A 15,150-nucleotide genomic window follows, 5' to 3' on the forward strand; every position below is an offset into this window, starting at 1 on the left:
TCTTAAATTACATTTCCTCTCTCACCATAAAAAACAATAATAAATAAATGAATTACTTTGTCCTGTGTAAGTAATTTGATAATCCTATAAGTTTATTCAAGCCTTTTCCAACTTCTGTTAACTCCAGCGACCACTTACCATTAAAATATAACGGAAAGGTATTCTTCCTGACTCCTAATCATGGGAACCCATGAAAGACATTCACCAAGATGGGCATTGGTCCCTCAAGGGCCAGGATGGGTACCAACTCCAAGCACTCTGAGAAAGAAGAAATGTGACAAAAATAATGCTGACATCTAATGAGTCAGCACTAGAGAGTAAATACAGGCCTTGTAAATACAAACTTGGAGCCAACAAGATGAGAGCAATGAGGAGTGCGATTAAGATCAGTCAGGAGGTATTGTTGGTAGTGAGGAGTTGCTGGGGAAAGGGAACGTTTGCCTCCAATAGTTTTTTTTTTTTTTTTAAATAAATTTATTTATTTATTTTTGGCTATGTTGGGTCTTCGTTTCTGTGCGAGGGCTTTCTCTAGTTGCGGCAAGCGGGGGCTACTGTTCATCTCGGTGCGTGGGCCTTTCACTGTCGCGGCCTCTCTTGTTGCGGGGCACAGGCTCCAGACGCGCAGGCTCAGTAGTTGTGGCTCACGGGCCTAGTTGCTCCGCAGCATGTGGGATCTTCCCAGACCAGGAATCGAACCCGTGTCCCCTGCATTGGCAGGCAGACTCTCAACCACTGTGCCACCAGGGAAGCCCCCTCCAATAGTTTTGAGACAAAATGAACAACATACAGAGGAAAATCAGCCTATTGTGGGGACAAGTAGAGTTGAGCCAATTCCTGTTTTCAGACAGCCCCAAATAAAAGGAATCTCACATTTTGCCAATACTGAAAATAAGTTAAAATTATGCAATTTCCACAAGTGGTTAATTTTAATTACCTACAGAATGAGAAGTTGACCAGATTTTCCATCTGCTTTAATTCAGATGCATAGGATTTACTCACAGTCCATTTGTTCATACATTTTCAGTTATGGTTTATTTTTCATTGCAGTATCAGGGTTTCCTCTTTTTCCAAGTTCAAGAGTCTCTGTCCCACCCAATTTCCTTTTCATGGAGTATGACCTCCCCTCCTATCCCAAAAGCAAAGTTTACCAGAATTCACAGTCTAATACGGTAAAAAAGAAAATCGCATGCCCTCAAGTATGTAGTCAAACCATACTTGAAGAATTACAACAAAATAAAGACTACAGACTTGTTTTTACTACATCACTAGCCTGGTAAAATTTGTGAACTAGAGTAATACAGGCAAATTCCTTTGGCCCTCCTGTTGGCCCTCTTGTGTTTGGTGAATGAGGCAGCACACACACATGTGCACACACACAAAGTCACAAAAATAGCCATGGCTGCTTATTCTAGTCCGAGATAGAAGTCAGATTAATAAAATGGATTTAACTCTTGATCATCCAGGCTAACAGAGTTGACACTGCAAACTTTCAGATGGTGCAGAAATTGAAAACCCACGTTAGCAATCTTCTCTACCAGTTACGGGGAGCGTAGCCTTGACCTCAGTTCCTCTCACTTGCCTGGTGTACAAAATGGGAATAGTAATGGTATCTTCCTCATTGGTTGTTGAGAGACCTTCCCCAGATCAATGTATCGAGAGCTGAACCGAGGCAGCTGGAAGCCACAGCACACATACTTCATTTTACTTCACTGCAGACCTTGTCACAGGAGTGATAGTTTTTTGATTCCTAAGAATTGTGTCACCCATTAAGTAAGCTACCAAAAATCTTTGTTATAATTGCTAACTCATTTAAATATAACAGCATCTAGTGTTCCTTGAATTCATGCTCCTTTAAAAAATGGATAGTGCAAAGAATTAACAAAAGTAGGGAAAAAAGTGTTCATTGTCTTAATTTGGGGTCCCCAGAAGCAGACCTCTGAGGACTAGGGTTTAGTATAACCCAAGATAGGAGCTGTCCTGTATTCGTTTGGTTCATTCTTTCCTTGGAAAGCGGAGGCACGAAACCCCTCCATTTCGGATCATCTTCCATCATGTCATGCTGTAGTTGGAACAGGAACGTAATGGCAAACAGAGAGCTAATGCTGTTATCTGCAAATTACTTCCTCAGACAGAGAAAGCATGCATGTTACTGAGAATTTAAAACTATAATTTGCCTGGATGGTATACAATTCATAGAATGGAGACCTAAGTGTAAAAGCTACTACACAGGAAAAGATCTTGTAAAAATAGCCATCGCTAACACATGTGAATGCTGCCATGCGCCATGATCCTCTGTGGGCATTTACATGTGTCATCACATGTACTCAACAATGTCAAGAGATAGTAGGACAACTCCTATTTCACACATGGGAGCTCAGGTTTAGAGGGGTGTATCCTGTCCGTGGTGGAACCGGAATTAGAAGGGGAGCCCACTGAGCTCATCTCCATGCACGCAGCCACTGCTGCATGTGGTCTTTTTCCCTCTTCTGGAGCACTACAGTCCTTGCTTTCACGCCCTCCAAGGAACCAGCTCACTGAGGGCAGAGCTCTTGTCTGCCTTGCTCACTACTTGCACAGCACCAGACACAAATAAGATGGAGAAGAGACACATGTCTGCTGATCATTCATAGCACAGAGCTGCTCATTCTCAGCTGCATTTCTGCCCAAAGAAAGAAAAGTTAGGGTCAGTTTTACTGGCCATGAAATGTTTAATCCTCCCTGCAAAGCTGACTCAGTCACCAGGCAGGCTGTATTTTTGAATTACCATGTTTTGTCAATGTGAGCTGGGGCTACTCTTTATAAGTCCACTCTACTCACAGGAAATATAGTTTTAGTCCTAAATAATGACGACTTTATATTTGAAATGTATGTTCTAGTTTCTAGTATATTTCATTGTCCTGGGCAGCTTGGTATTTATGGCAATCTGGATTTCCTTGATGTGTACTGGGTTCCACTCCAGATTACATTTGGAACTCCCATTAAACAGGATGCTTCAGCAGATGTTTTCATGGGAGATTTATCTATATCTATATATAAATACATGTCTATAGTCTATGGACAATATGGATCTATGTATAGATCGATCCATCTATCTACAGATCCACATTGTCCATAGAAGCTGTGAATCATACCCCTATCAGTTGTGGTGTTTGTGTTATTTCCAGTCCTTTCCAGTGGAACCTACTGGAGGAAATGACATAGCAATGGGAATGCTATGTTGTCCAGGTCCCAAAGAATTTCCTCAGGCTGGTGCTAGTGAATACTCCAGGTTTCAGAGTAAATGTTCTTTGAATGAATTGTGTATAACTGTGTTGATTCCTGAACAGATATAAATCTCAAAAAAAAGAGGAAGAGGAAGGAGAAGGAGGAGGAGGAAGACAGGGGAGAAGGAGAAGAGAAGAAGAAAAGGAGGAAGAGGAGGAGGAGGAAAGGAATGGGAGAGTTAGGAGCATATATTGGAGTTTGTTTATTTATAATAAGGAGCAAACCAGAGAAATGCCAGCACTTGGAGAGTCCCACACCCCCCCTTGTTTTCTTTGAAATCTCCATGACTAAATTTGGTGATTAACAGTCAGTTATGTAGATAACAAAGTAAATGAGATTTTAAAGTGAAAACTAATATTGAGAAAAGAATTAGGAAGGGAATTATAAAGAGGTTGTTTTTGGTACAGCAGCAGAGGAAACGGGATCTGTTTATAGAAGTGGACGTTGAAAGCAGAGTACTTTCTATTAATATCAACAACCATTACCTAAAACATTAGCTATTTTCGTTTCCAACAGCAGCTCCTAAATTTATCCATATATTAAATATTTTCCTTGGAGTGCATGATGTAAGCCCAAAATATCACAATGTTGATGGGATGTTTAACGAATACAATTGTATGCTGATGGAATCCTCATTACTAGACAGTAAAAGCATTTCTTTCACGTTTCTTGATCAGCTGTTTCTCATTTAGGGATTCACCTCTTTCTCAGGTTCTCCCCGACCTGCACTTGGAAATCTCAGCCGTGGACACTGGTGCAAGCGTTTTCTGTCTCGTCGGCATGTTAGAAACATGGCTGTGCAGGGTGCTGCCAGAGGCGGAAGGGAGACGGGAAACGAAAGGTCTTGGCAGTTGGCTGCACGAAGGAGACGTGGAGGATGGGTGGCGGGTGGAGCGCTGCGGGGTGCTTGGGTCTGAGCCAGGAAGCTCGGCAGTGACCAGGGACGTCCTGCAACCAGAGTGGAATTTGATGATTTTTTTATAAGAGGGTTTTATCTCTCTGTTCCAAACATTTTCTCCCTACAAATAGCCAGCAAGAGAAAAGACTAGAGAAGGAAGGGAAGAGGCAGTTGGGGGCTGAGAATTCTGGGGGGAAAGGTTAGGATGATGCCGGGGCCAGGAACAGAGGGGAAGTAGGGCTGTCAGAAAGAAAAGCGATTCTCTATTAAATCCTATCTTCCCTGGCAGGGAGCAGGGTCTTAGTACTGTGACGTCTGGGCCCATCCTATTGGCCTGGACCAGGTACATCTATCAGTGTCTACCAAGATTTGCACCAGACATATCCACGTCCCCTCCAGCTGGCTGCAGGAGATGCTGAGGTCATCCTGGCTGTGCTTCTATAGCCTCCCTTGGTATTTCCCTTACCTGGGTTCTCAATCCATGCTCCACGAAGGCAGAGCCCCATCAGTCACGCTCAGCACTCTGACTCCACGGTCTGTACAGTGCCTGGTGCTGAGTGTGCACTTAATGAACACTTGCTGAGTGGATGATGCCATAACTGCATGAATTAGAAACAACCTACTCAACTTTAAATGGTAGTAAGTATCTGTGGTCGGCAGATAATGCACCTCCCCAAAAATGTTCTAGGAGAGGAAATTTTTCTTTTTCCTCTGGCCATCTTAGGTTCCTGGCTGGGGCTTGTAAATTAGACAGACAGAAGAGAGATTCACAAGGGAAAACAAGCAGAAGTTTTGTACGTGCAGCGCTCATACACGCAGAAAACTCAGCAGTGAGTAACTCAAAGGGGTGGATAGAACTGGGGCTTATAGAGCATCTTAAGAAAGAAAAATACACTTTCAGAAACATGACAAGACAAAGGAAAGGGACTTGTGGTTTTAGGGTCAGCAAGGTATATGAAGGCAAATACTCCGGGGAGCTACTGGGAGATAAAGGCCAGTTAGTAAGTGTGTTGTATGGATTACTCTGCTGCCAGCTCTGGGCTGATCAGTTTCTACAGTTGTCCTTGGTGATTAACTTCTGTCCTTTCTAGAAGAGACGGGAGGGGACACCTTTACACATTTATTTCCTGCTTTTAGGCAAATGGGGGAGGACAGAGAGCTTTTCTTGTATTTGCTTCTTCTCACTTGTCTTCAGCTCCAAATAATCCTTATGGCATAGTGGCGTATTCTGGTGTGGCATATTCTGCTACCCCTCAATGTCTACATCCTAATAACAGAATCTGTGAATGTGTTAGGTTATGTGTAAAGAGTAACTAAGCTAGTAGATGGAACTACATTTGCCAGTCAGCTGACCTTGGGATGGCATGATTGTCCTGGATTGTCTGGGGTCCAATGTAATCACAAGGGTCTTTCTAAGGTAGGGAGGGAGGAGGTGAAAGTCAGGGAGAGATTAGAAGATGCTACATTTCTGGCTTTGAAGATGGAGGAAGGGGCCAGGAGCTAAGGACTGCAGGTTACCCTAGAAGCTGGAAAAAGCTAGGAAACACATCCTCCCCTAGAGCTTCGAGAGAGAATGCAGCTCTTCCGATCCTTGGTGTTAGCTCAGTGAGACCCATTTTGGACGTCTCACCTCCAGAACCGTAAGATATTAAATTTGCACTATTTTAAGCTGCTACATTTGTGGTAATTTGTTTCAATGTCAATAGGAAACCCATCAAGTATCTTTGTGTACAGAGCTGACCTCTTGAAAAGTTGTGTACTAAAAACATCCTTTTTGTCACTTCCATTTCCCTTCTCAGTATTCATTTTCTTCTACTTATGGCATTGTTATTTTCCACTGGTAATTAATTTATACTGTTCAAGAACTAACTTATAAAATCTATTTTCCATGAGAGGAAATTATTTCATTTTAATATAAAACTCAGGCAGTTCAAAACTTCTATGCTCAATAAAGCGAGTATTTTCCTGACCCTCAGACACCGTTTTTGCTACTGCCTGTTCTCCACATGGACCAGGGTGCAGGGTGGCTGATGGGGTGTCTGAACCAATGAAGTATTGACCAAATTGAATTATTCAGTCAATCTTTGGTTTGGATAATTCAATTCAACCAAATAAAGTTTCAGATAGCTTGTAACTGGTACCGAAAGAGGTTTTTATTTCAGTTGGGAAAGGTCATCCTTAGAAGTTAGAACCATGAGCCTTTCATTACTTCCTGGAGCATAAACTCCCTTACTCAACCCACCCCCATAGGTTGATAATGCACTCTGGAGTCATGCACCTCTAGACAGTGTCTTCACTTACCCAGGAAAGCAGACACTAGAAATTTCACCACCCAGGATCAAGGCATGAGCTCTTCACTCTTATCTACTCAGATTTCTCTGCTCTTATGTACATTCACTTTCACAGCAAACACTTAGAGAAACAGTCAAGGACTCATGAAAATCTTGTTTCCTGTAGAGGTATTATATAAAGTTCACTGGGATGAAGTGGAAATGATTAAGAAAAATATGGAGAAATAGCATGGTAATGCAGAGTAGAGTCCATGAACCAAAGCAGAGGAGAGAGTTTTTATTTTTGTAGTCTTTTCTCCTTGTCATGATTTATGTTAAAATCATGTAGCGGATAATCTGAAAACACAGTTGCTGGAGCACCAATATCACAGTGTCCATCCTTCCCAGGCCTCTTTGTTCTGAAATCCTGTGCATCTATTCCAGAAGCAAGAAACATGAGCAGGTTCAGAAAATGGAACAGCCGCCTGGATGTGGCATTGTTTAAGTCACTCTCAGCCTCAATCTTCTAACAGAGAAAGCACCTCCCACTCTTGACTTAATTTTCTTTCTTCTCTGACTGTGCACAGGCATTGAAATAGGAGCATGTAAATCAAATCTCCTAGGCTGTCTTTAAGACATAGGTCAGAAGACAGCTCTCTGAATAATGAACTAAGGGGACGTGTTAACTTAAATTTAGTAGAACAAATCGACATAGACACGTACGTCCAGAGATAATTTATATGGTGTCTGCATGACAGCCCCACAGCACTTCACAAGATTAAAACAGAGAAAGAAAAAGAGCAGTAGTAAGGAAATTCAAGCCTTTCAGTCTCAACCATTAACTCCAACAAAGCTACAACTGCCAAACAAGCGGGACATCATTGTCTGAGTCCCCACATAGATTACTGTGCTTGTTACCTGACTGGCAGTTTTGAAGAAATTTTTAAACACGACAAGTCATCCACACAGTTCTTTGGAAAAAGAGTGCAATGGCTAGCTGCTGTAACCAGCAGACACACAAACCCATTAAGTGGCACCAAGTGATGGAGGTCTGTTTCCTTCTCAAGGGATGTGCAGAAATGGGTATTCCTAGTGGGTGAGTGGGTGGCTCTGGCTTTCCTCCAGGTGGTGATCCAGAGACCCAGGTCCTTACACCTTATGGCTCCACCCACATCAAGACCCTCAAGGCTGTGCACATCAAGGGGGTTAAGGAGAAGATAGCCTGGAGGATTGTGCATGGAAGAGTTTTATTTTCAAAATAAAGAGCATGAAAGGGGTGTGCATCACTTACGATCACATTCAATTGGCTGCCACTTTGTCACATGACCACAAGGAAGTCTGGTAAATGTGGTCCTGCCATTTTCCAGGAGGAAGAGGAAATGGGTGAACAGACAACTGGTTCCTCTGCACTAGAAACACCAGCCCCGCCAGTGCAGGAAGCATTCTGGGACACCGCCCCCCCCAAACCCCTTGGTTTTACCACCATATCACAATTGATCGCAACATTGAGTGACTGAGAATTGTGAATGTTAACAACTAAAAAGTAATCAGCATTTGCCAATTTCAAACTCTCATTTTCAGGTAAAAATAAAGGTCCAGGAAGGCAAAATAAGTCTTTGAGGACCATAGAATTTAGCTACCAACAAGGTCAAAACAGTTTTTTAATTATTAAATTTATAGCTTAGTGTTCTTTCTACCACAATTCATAATTCAATATTTGATTTTTTTTATCATAAGCCCTTCCTTGGACTTATTAAAATGAGCCATCCTGAATCACTGGAGTTTGGGAAAAAATGATAAGAACTTAGGGACTGTGTCTATTAAAAAATGTATTGATGAAAATAAGTGAGCTGGTTGAATAAGTATTAGTCACACATCTTAAACGCTTTGAAAGAGACTGCTTATGCATGCAGACAGTCATGTTCTTATCCTACCCACATTTTCAAAACTTCCCCAAATTTGTGACAATACCATTTATAAATATAAGAAATAAGATGATAAAACATTTTCCTTTATGCAGATGATACAATCTTATAATTCTGTACGAGGAGTGACTTCAGAAGTAAAATGAAGTTAATGACCCTTACTGTCAGCAGGAATTGTTTCAATATCAATTATGCTGAAACAACATTGTCAGTTTTCAGCAGGCACTTTTTAGTATGGAAAAAAAAAAACCCATTAAACTCTATCACCAGGTTAAATCATTTAGTTAGATTAATTGGACCGTATAGATAACATCCTATGAATTCACTGAGATTCAGCTATATTCATTTATTGACTAAAAAATATTTATTGAGACCCAGTTAAGTGTCAGGGAATATGTTAAATACAAAGTTTATGCCTAAAAGTCTATGCTCTTTTGTAGAAATGTGTTTGCTATTGATCTGCTTCCAAGTTTCATGCTAGAGGTGGAAGATTTGATAATTCTTCTCTTTGAATAAATTCAGAGCCAATGACGCATTTAATGTTTTATGTTCACACTGATGAGGTGTCTGTGGACTGAATGTTTGTGTCCCCCAGAACCTAGATGTTGAAGCCTAACCCCCAGTGGGGACAGTATCTGGAGGTAGGCCCTGTGGGCAGTGATTAGGGGTAGATAACGTCATGAGGGTGGAGTCCCCATGATAGGATTAGTGTCCTTATAAGAAGAGGAAGAGACACCAGAGCTCTCTCTCTCTCTCTCTCTCTCCCCTCTCCCAGTGAGAACAACAGTGAGAAGGCGGCCGTATGCAAGACAGGAAGAGGGCTCTCACCAGGTCCCAAGTCCACTGGCACCTTGATCTTGGACTTGTAGCCTCCAGAACTATAAGAAATAAATGTCTGCCTAAACCCCCAATCTATGCATTTTTTGATTTGTTTGTTTTGCTGTAGCAGCCCTGAGCCCAAGACATGAGACTTTTATGGAATTATGATGCGACATTTAACAGAACAGGAGGCATTTCCTGGAAAACCTACAGGTCATGTCTGGCCTACTAGTGGACTTGAGGTCTACTTGAAAAAAAAGCAAAACTCTCAGTTGAAACAAAGGCAAAAACCAGAAGATGTTAGAGTTTACAAGAAAATGCAAATGCTACCAAGACCATATTCCTTTTTTTTGTAATGTAGATTGACCTCATTATAAAATGTGTTTTGAAACAATACAATATAATCCCACTTCGGTAAATGAAAAGTAAATTTGAAAAGAAGAATATATTGCAAAATGTTCAAAATTGTGATGAGTGGGTATCCTAATTACAGGTGATTTGAAGAAACTAATATGGCAGAGTTTAGTCAGTTTTTCTCTCCTCACTTCTCTAGAAAAACACCTGGAAATGGAGGGGGGGGTGTTTTAGAAGCCAGAGTGGTTCTCATTCATTCTTGCAGCAGTGCTTCAAGCACTGGAACTATATCAGGAACAGTGAGGCACCCTAGGGAGACAATGGTGAGAAAATTGGAAGTCAGTCTCTCATGACTTCAAGGCCAGGGCTTGTGATTCGTAGATTGCCCTATTCTAACCTTATAGAATGTTCCATACTATAAAGTTTGTCCTTACCCTTGATTACTGTGTGATGAAGGGGAAAAAAAGTGCCAGAAGTTTTAAATCATCGAGTTGGAAGACAGCTGCAGGCAGTTAGTAGGTTTATGTTATTTCTGGACTTAAAGTACACCACTTACAAGTACATGTAAAGATTTTCTTTCAGATGTTTTCATTCATGTACAAAACAACATATCACTTGATTGCTGTATTTTATGTATAATGTAGAGATAATATTGTGTAGGCAGGGCCATAATTCATTTTTCTGTACTCATGAGCGTGAGCAACAATAACGGGGGAAACACGCCAAATATCAAGGGCCTGGTCATTCTGCTGACACGATGGGGAAATACCACGCCTGTCCATGTGCCTTGCAGAAAGAAGAGGAGAGTTCTTGGAAATTTGGAGGAGAAGGGATAGTGACTAAATTAAGTATATAGGCAGTTTGGACATTATACCTAGGAAAAATAAAGGGTTGCATATTTTAAGTATTCTTTTTTTCTATCCTATTTGCATCTATATGGGAGCACTTGACTGTAATTTACAAAAAATTATCTTGGAAAGTTCATTTTAGTAATTAGTAGTTCTTAAATAGTGGCCATTTGGATAAAATTATTACCCTAGGGTTCAGCTGCTTCTCCAGGTTAGCCAAATATTTTTGAGTGTGGAACAACGACTGGAAATTACATTGAAACAAGATTTTGCATTAATTATCTAGTACTTCCTCATTTTTGGCCAAGGCAAAAATACTGTCAAAGAGACCATGGACTATTTCTGCTTTTCACCCACAGTGAAAGGAGAAAACCGTGATCAAAGTTCCAACATAAGAATCCCACATAGGGTTTTTCTTCTTTCTTTTTTAGCAAAGGACTGCTTTACAGTGGCTTGAATTTCGGGTGAAATTTGAGATCTGGCTTTCTCTCTTGGCTGAACTGGATCAGCTATCCTTTGCTTATTTAAAAGGAAACGTCAACTTTGCAATTTACTCTCTAAAATTGGTTGTTGAAGCTCCCTGCTGCAGTGGAAAGACACCATCTGTTTTAATAATACTGATGGTGAAAGAGGGGACGGTTGTGAAATGGCGCTGGGAGAGCTCTGGGCGAGCACAGCTCCACTTGGAGAAGGATCGCCTTTTAAGTTCATGAATGTGGGTTAAATCCGGGCCATACCAGGTGCAGGATCAGTCAGCACAGACTCACATGCCCTGGGGAGGATGGGTGGAACTTGTACACAAAGGAAACCAACTCAGAAAAGTGATGTAAATATCTGGGGGTGGGGGCGCAGAATGTAGGAGAAAAGCAGCAACAGTGAGAGGAATATGATTGGGCAGCCACAATTTTTAAAGGTTTTTTTTTTTTGACACTTGCTTTGGTTTTTGTTTTGTTTGGCTTTTGATCATTACTGGAAGACGAGAAATTCCACCACAGTAAGCCCCACTGAGCTGAACCATCACTCTCTGGGCATCTGAGAGGAGAATTTCCTTTTCCTGCCACTGAAACAAAGATTCTATTTCTCAGCTTTGAAAACTCCACAAACCACTCACTCACTCACCCACTAGCTTCTGGGTAGACCTACATGTGCATAACTGGACTGGTTGTGTACTAACCAAGCACACACACCCAAACACACATACATGAAAACATGGGCCCCACACACGTACACACAATACACGCAACCAAGCACACACCCAGGCACACACAGATAAATACACATACACACAAACACACATATACACATGTCAAATACACACACATGCGCAAATTAAAACATATACACATCAAATATACATACCCAAACACACACATAAACATGTATCCCACACATCTACACACAATACGCACGACTAAACACACACAGACACACACATATGTACACGCACAAAAACAAAACACACACACACATACACAAAAATATACATACAGATACACACATGCCTGCAAACACACATGCATATACACACAGGCAAATACACACACACAAATATGTACATACACATACACCCATAAATACACAAACAAAACATACACATATACACAAGCACACACACTCACAAAATATGCACACATACCTGCACATGCACATACGCACACACACACGTGAACACACACACACATGCACTGGGGAGATTCCCAGCCTTCCAGGGAGAGGGGTCCCGGCCACATCAACTCCTCCTGCAGGCATCGTCTGCTGTCTCATTTCGCTCCTTTCCAGGGGTTTGAAACTCAAGGTACAAATAAATATATGAGCACCTCCTGAAGTCAACCGTGTGTAAAAAGGGCATTTTACTACCTCATTAGCCTCTGCCTCTAAGACAGTGGCTGATATTCTAATGTAATCCTTAAAATGCCCAGGAGTGACTCTGCAAAATGTAACCAAGTCTTACAAGATGTGCCTGGAACCAGCGGTGTGATCCTATAAGATAAATATAATGCTGTTACTGGCATGATTTCTTTAGCATCTTATCAGGATGCCCTGTTGTAGCAACAGTCTCTTTCTGTTTTCCCTTCTGCTTCACCAGAAGATGACTCAATCCGCAGACCCAGAAACCGTGGCACAATTACAACATTCAAAACAGCTTGTGTGTAACGGCTCACAGCTCCTCTCGAATTGGATCCTGCCTCTCTAAGCTAAATGCAAGTTAACTGATTCCTAAAAATACCTCCTGAGATGAGTCATCCTCTTGCAAGAGCCCTGGGGAATGTTTTCCACAGAAACGGTGAGGCCCGGAGCGGGGAGGGGGGCCCGCTCCCTGCTGAGTCCTGTCAGCGGTGTGCTGTGCTGTGTCTCCCCTGTTCCCGGGCGCTGGGCTGGGCTGCTGGACGATTTGCTGAAATCAGATCTGCAAGCCTGGCAGCAGTTTCAGCTCCTCCTCCCACGACAGTTCCCGAAATGAAGTGAACCTGGGCCCAAGGAGAGGTGCAGGTCAACAAGATTCCCTTTATCCCCAGTGAAGGAGAGCAGCAAAACCCAATGTCCAGGGCCAGCAGCATGGCTCTGGGCTGTAACAGGAAGCCTGTTCTTACAGCTGTCCCTTTCCCAGACTCCAGCCCTGAGAGTTAAGTACCAGGCTGGCCACCCTATCCCAGCATTGAATTGATGGAATGGAGAGGGCACTGGGGCCATAAACACCTGTGCTGCTCTTACAGATCCTGTGGTGGGCAGAGTCCGCTGAGCCCAGACCCCTCACTGAGTGACGCAGCTGATGCTCCCAGGGCCTAGGGCACTGCCCTCACCAACAACCGCTGCTCCTGGTTAGAGAATCCTGGAAGGCACGAGAAATCGAAAACATTGTCTAATAGTGGGATTTCAGACTTAAAATTGTGTAAATATTTTGGTGGAAGAGAACTTTTATAACATTCCTGAAATTAGGCAACATGAAAGATCAGTGTCCTCATAAGGATAACACAGATGTTTCAGACCCTTATTCGTAGCAGGCAAGATACAAATTATAAAAAAAGAAACACAAGGGACTTCCCTGGTTGTCCAGTGGTTAAGACTCCGAGCTTCCCCTGCAGGGGGCCTGGGTTTGACCCCTGGTCGGGGAACTGAGATCCTGCATGCTGTGTGGCATGACGAAAAAAAAAAAAAAAAAGGAAACACAAGTAAATGTTCATTCTGATTATTAATTTGAACAATAAGTCATGTACTCTTAATTTGGAAATATATTTAGAGGCTTTAAATTTAAAAAAAAAAACACCACAAAACCTGGTTTCAAGCATGAGATTGACACAGGTAGGCCAGATTCGCAAATCCTGGTAATGAGCGGGGATTGGGAGAAAAAATCCACTTCTTAGGCTGCTAATCAGAGTGGGATATGGGACCCTAAAATGTCTACAGTTTTTGTAGAGCTGGGAGGGGGATAAACATCCACAACATCATGAGTCCCAGATTGTCGGCAAAAGAGACATCCCTACTTATACGGCTGCCGATGGTGTTGAAGACCCATTACTGTGCCCCCATGATTGTTAAATGGACAGATGGCAGGAAAGGGGGATGGTGGAAGAAGAAGGTGGGAAAGCCGGCAGAGAAGGAACAGAATGAGAGGAAAACGAGTTCTCCAGAAAAATATTAACTCACCTCTTTTGTGGGGCTGAGCCACGTTTTGTGGAGCCTAAAACTTCTACAAGTCCTAGAATCCTCTTTTTAAGAAAAAGAGCAAAGTTATGAATACAAAAAATTGGTGCAAAAGTAAGTATTTTGTTTAGAATGAGAAGGGACATCCTGACAAGTTACTGCAACTTTGGAGACTCAGGCCCTTGCTGAGATCCCCCCTGCCATTCCTCTAGCTGTGCCATGAAAGGACCCCCCCTCCGACAGCCTCCTGGGCTCCCCGCAGCACCTCTCTTGGGGGCATGAAGCTCTGAGCTGCTCAGGGAATCCATCTGGAGGGAGAGGACCTGCTAGATGTCCACCAGGTATTCATTCAAAACACAGTGGTTTCAGAAGGGCCATCATCAAAAAACAAAATGCTTGTGGAGAAAAGGGAACGCTAGTACACTTGTTGGTGGGAATGTAAACTGGTGCAGCCATTGTGAAAGACAGTATGGAGGTTCCTCAAAAAACTAAAAATAGAACTACCATATGATCCAGCAATTCCACTCTTGGGTATATATCTGATGAAAACAAAAACACTAATTCAAAAAGACACATGTACTCCAATGTTCGTAGCAGCATTATTTACAGTTACCAAGATATTAAAGCAACCTAAATTCCCATCAACAGATGAATAGGTAAAGAAGATGTGGTGTGTATATATACAATAGAATATTACTCAGCATAAAAAGAAAAAAATTTTGCCATTTGCAACAACATGGATGGACGTGGAGGGTATTATTGCTAAGTGAACTAAGTCAGACAGAGAAGACAAGTACTGTATGATATGACTTATATGTGGAATCCAAAAAATAAAACAAACAGATGTATATAGTAAAGTAGAAACTCACAGATAAGAGAACAAAGGGAAGGGGGGAGGGGCAAGATAGGGGTAGGGGAGTAAGAGGTAACAAACTACTATGTAAAAAATATGTAAGCAACAAGGATATATTGTACAACACAAGGAATTATAGCCATTATCTTGTTAATAACTTTTTTAAAAAATTAATTTATTTATTTATCTACTTTTGGCTGTGTTGGGTCTTCGTTTCTGTGCGAGGGCTTTCTCCAGTTGCGGCGAGTGGGGGCCACTCTTCATCGTGGTGCGTGGG

General features: G+C 42.1%; 1 long non-coding RNA gene across 2 annotated transcripts; it reads right to left on the bottom strand.

The window, feature by feature from the left end:
* Positions 1-953: 953 nt before the first annotated feature.
* On the bottom strand, positions 954-12,692 carry LOC118888458. 2 transcript variants are annotated; one of them, XR_005018298.1, is made up of 3 exons: positions 12,606-12,692; positions 3,965-4,212; positions 954-2,659 (listed from the first exon to the last, which is right to left on the bottom strand). It is a non-coding gene; the product is annotated as an uncharacterized LOC118888458 (long non-coding RNA). The 2 variants fall into 2 exon arrangements; XR_005018297.1 differs by lacking the exon at positions 12,606-12,692 and having other exon boundaries at positions 3,965-4,395.
* Between the last annotated feature and the right edge of the window lie 2,458 nt (positions 12,693-15,150).

This window comes from Balaenoptera musculus, chromosome 2, assembly GCF_009873245.2.
Source record: "Balaenoptera musculus isolate JJ_BM4_2016_0621 chromosome 2, mBalMus1.pri.v3, whole genome shotgun sequence".
In the NCBI taxonomy this organism is placed as follows: Eukaryota; Metazoa; Chordata; class Mammalia; order Artiodactyla; family Balaenopteridae; genus Balaenoptera; species Balaenoptera musculus.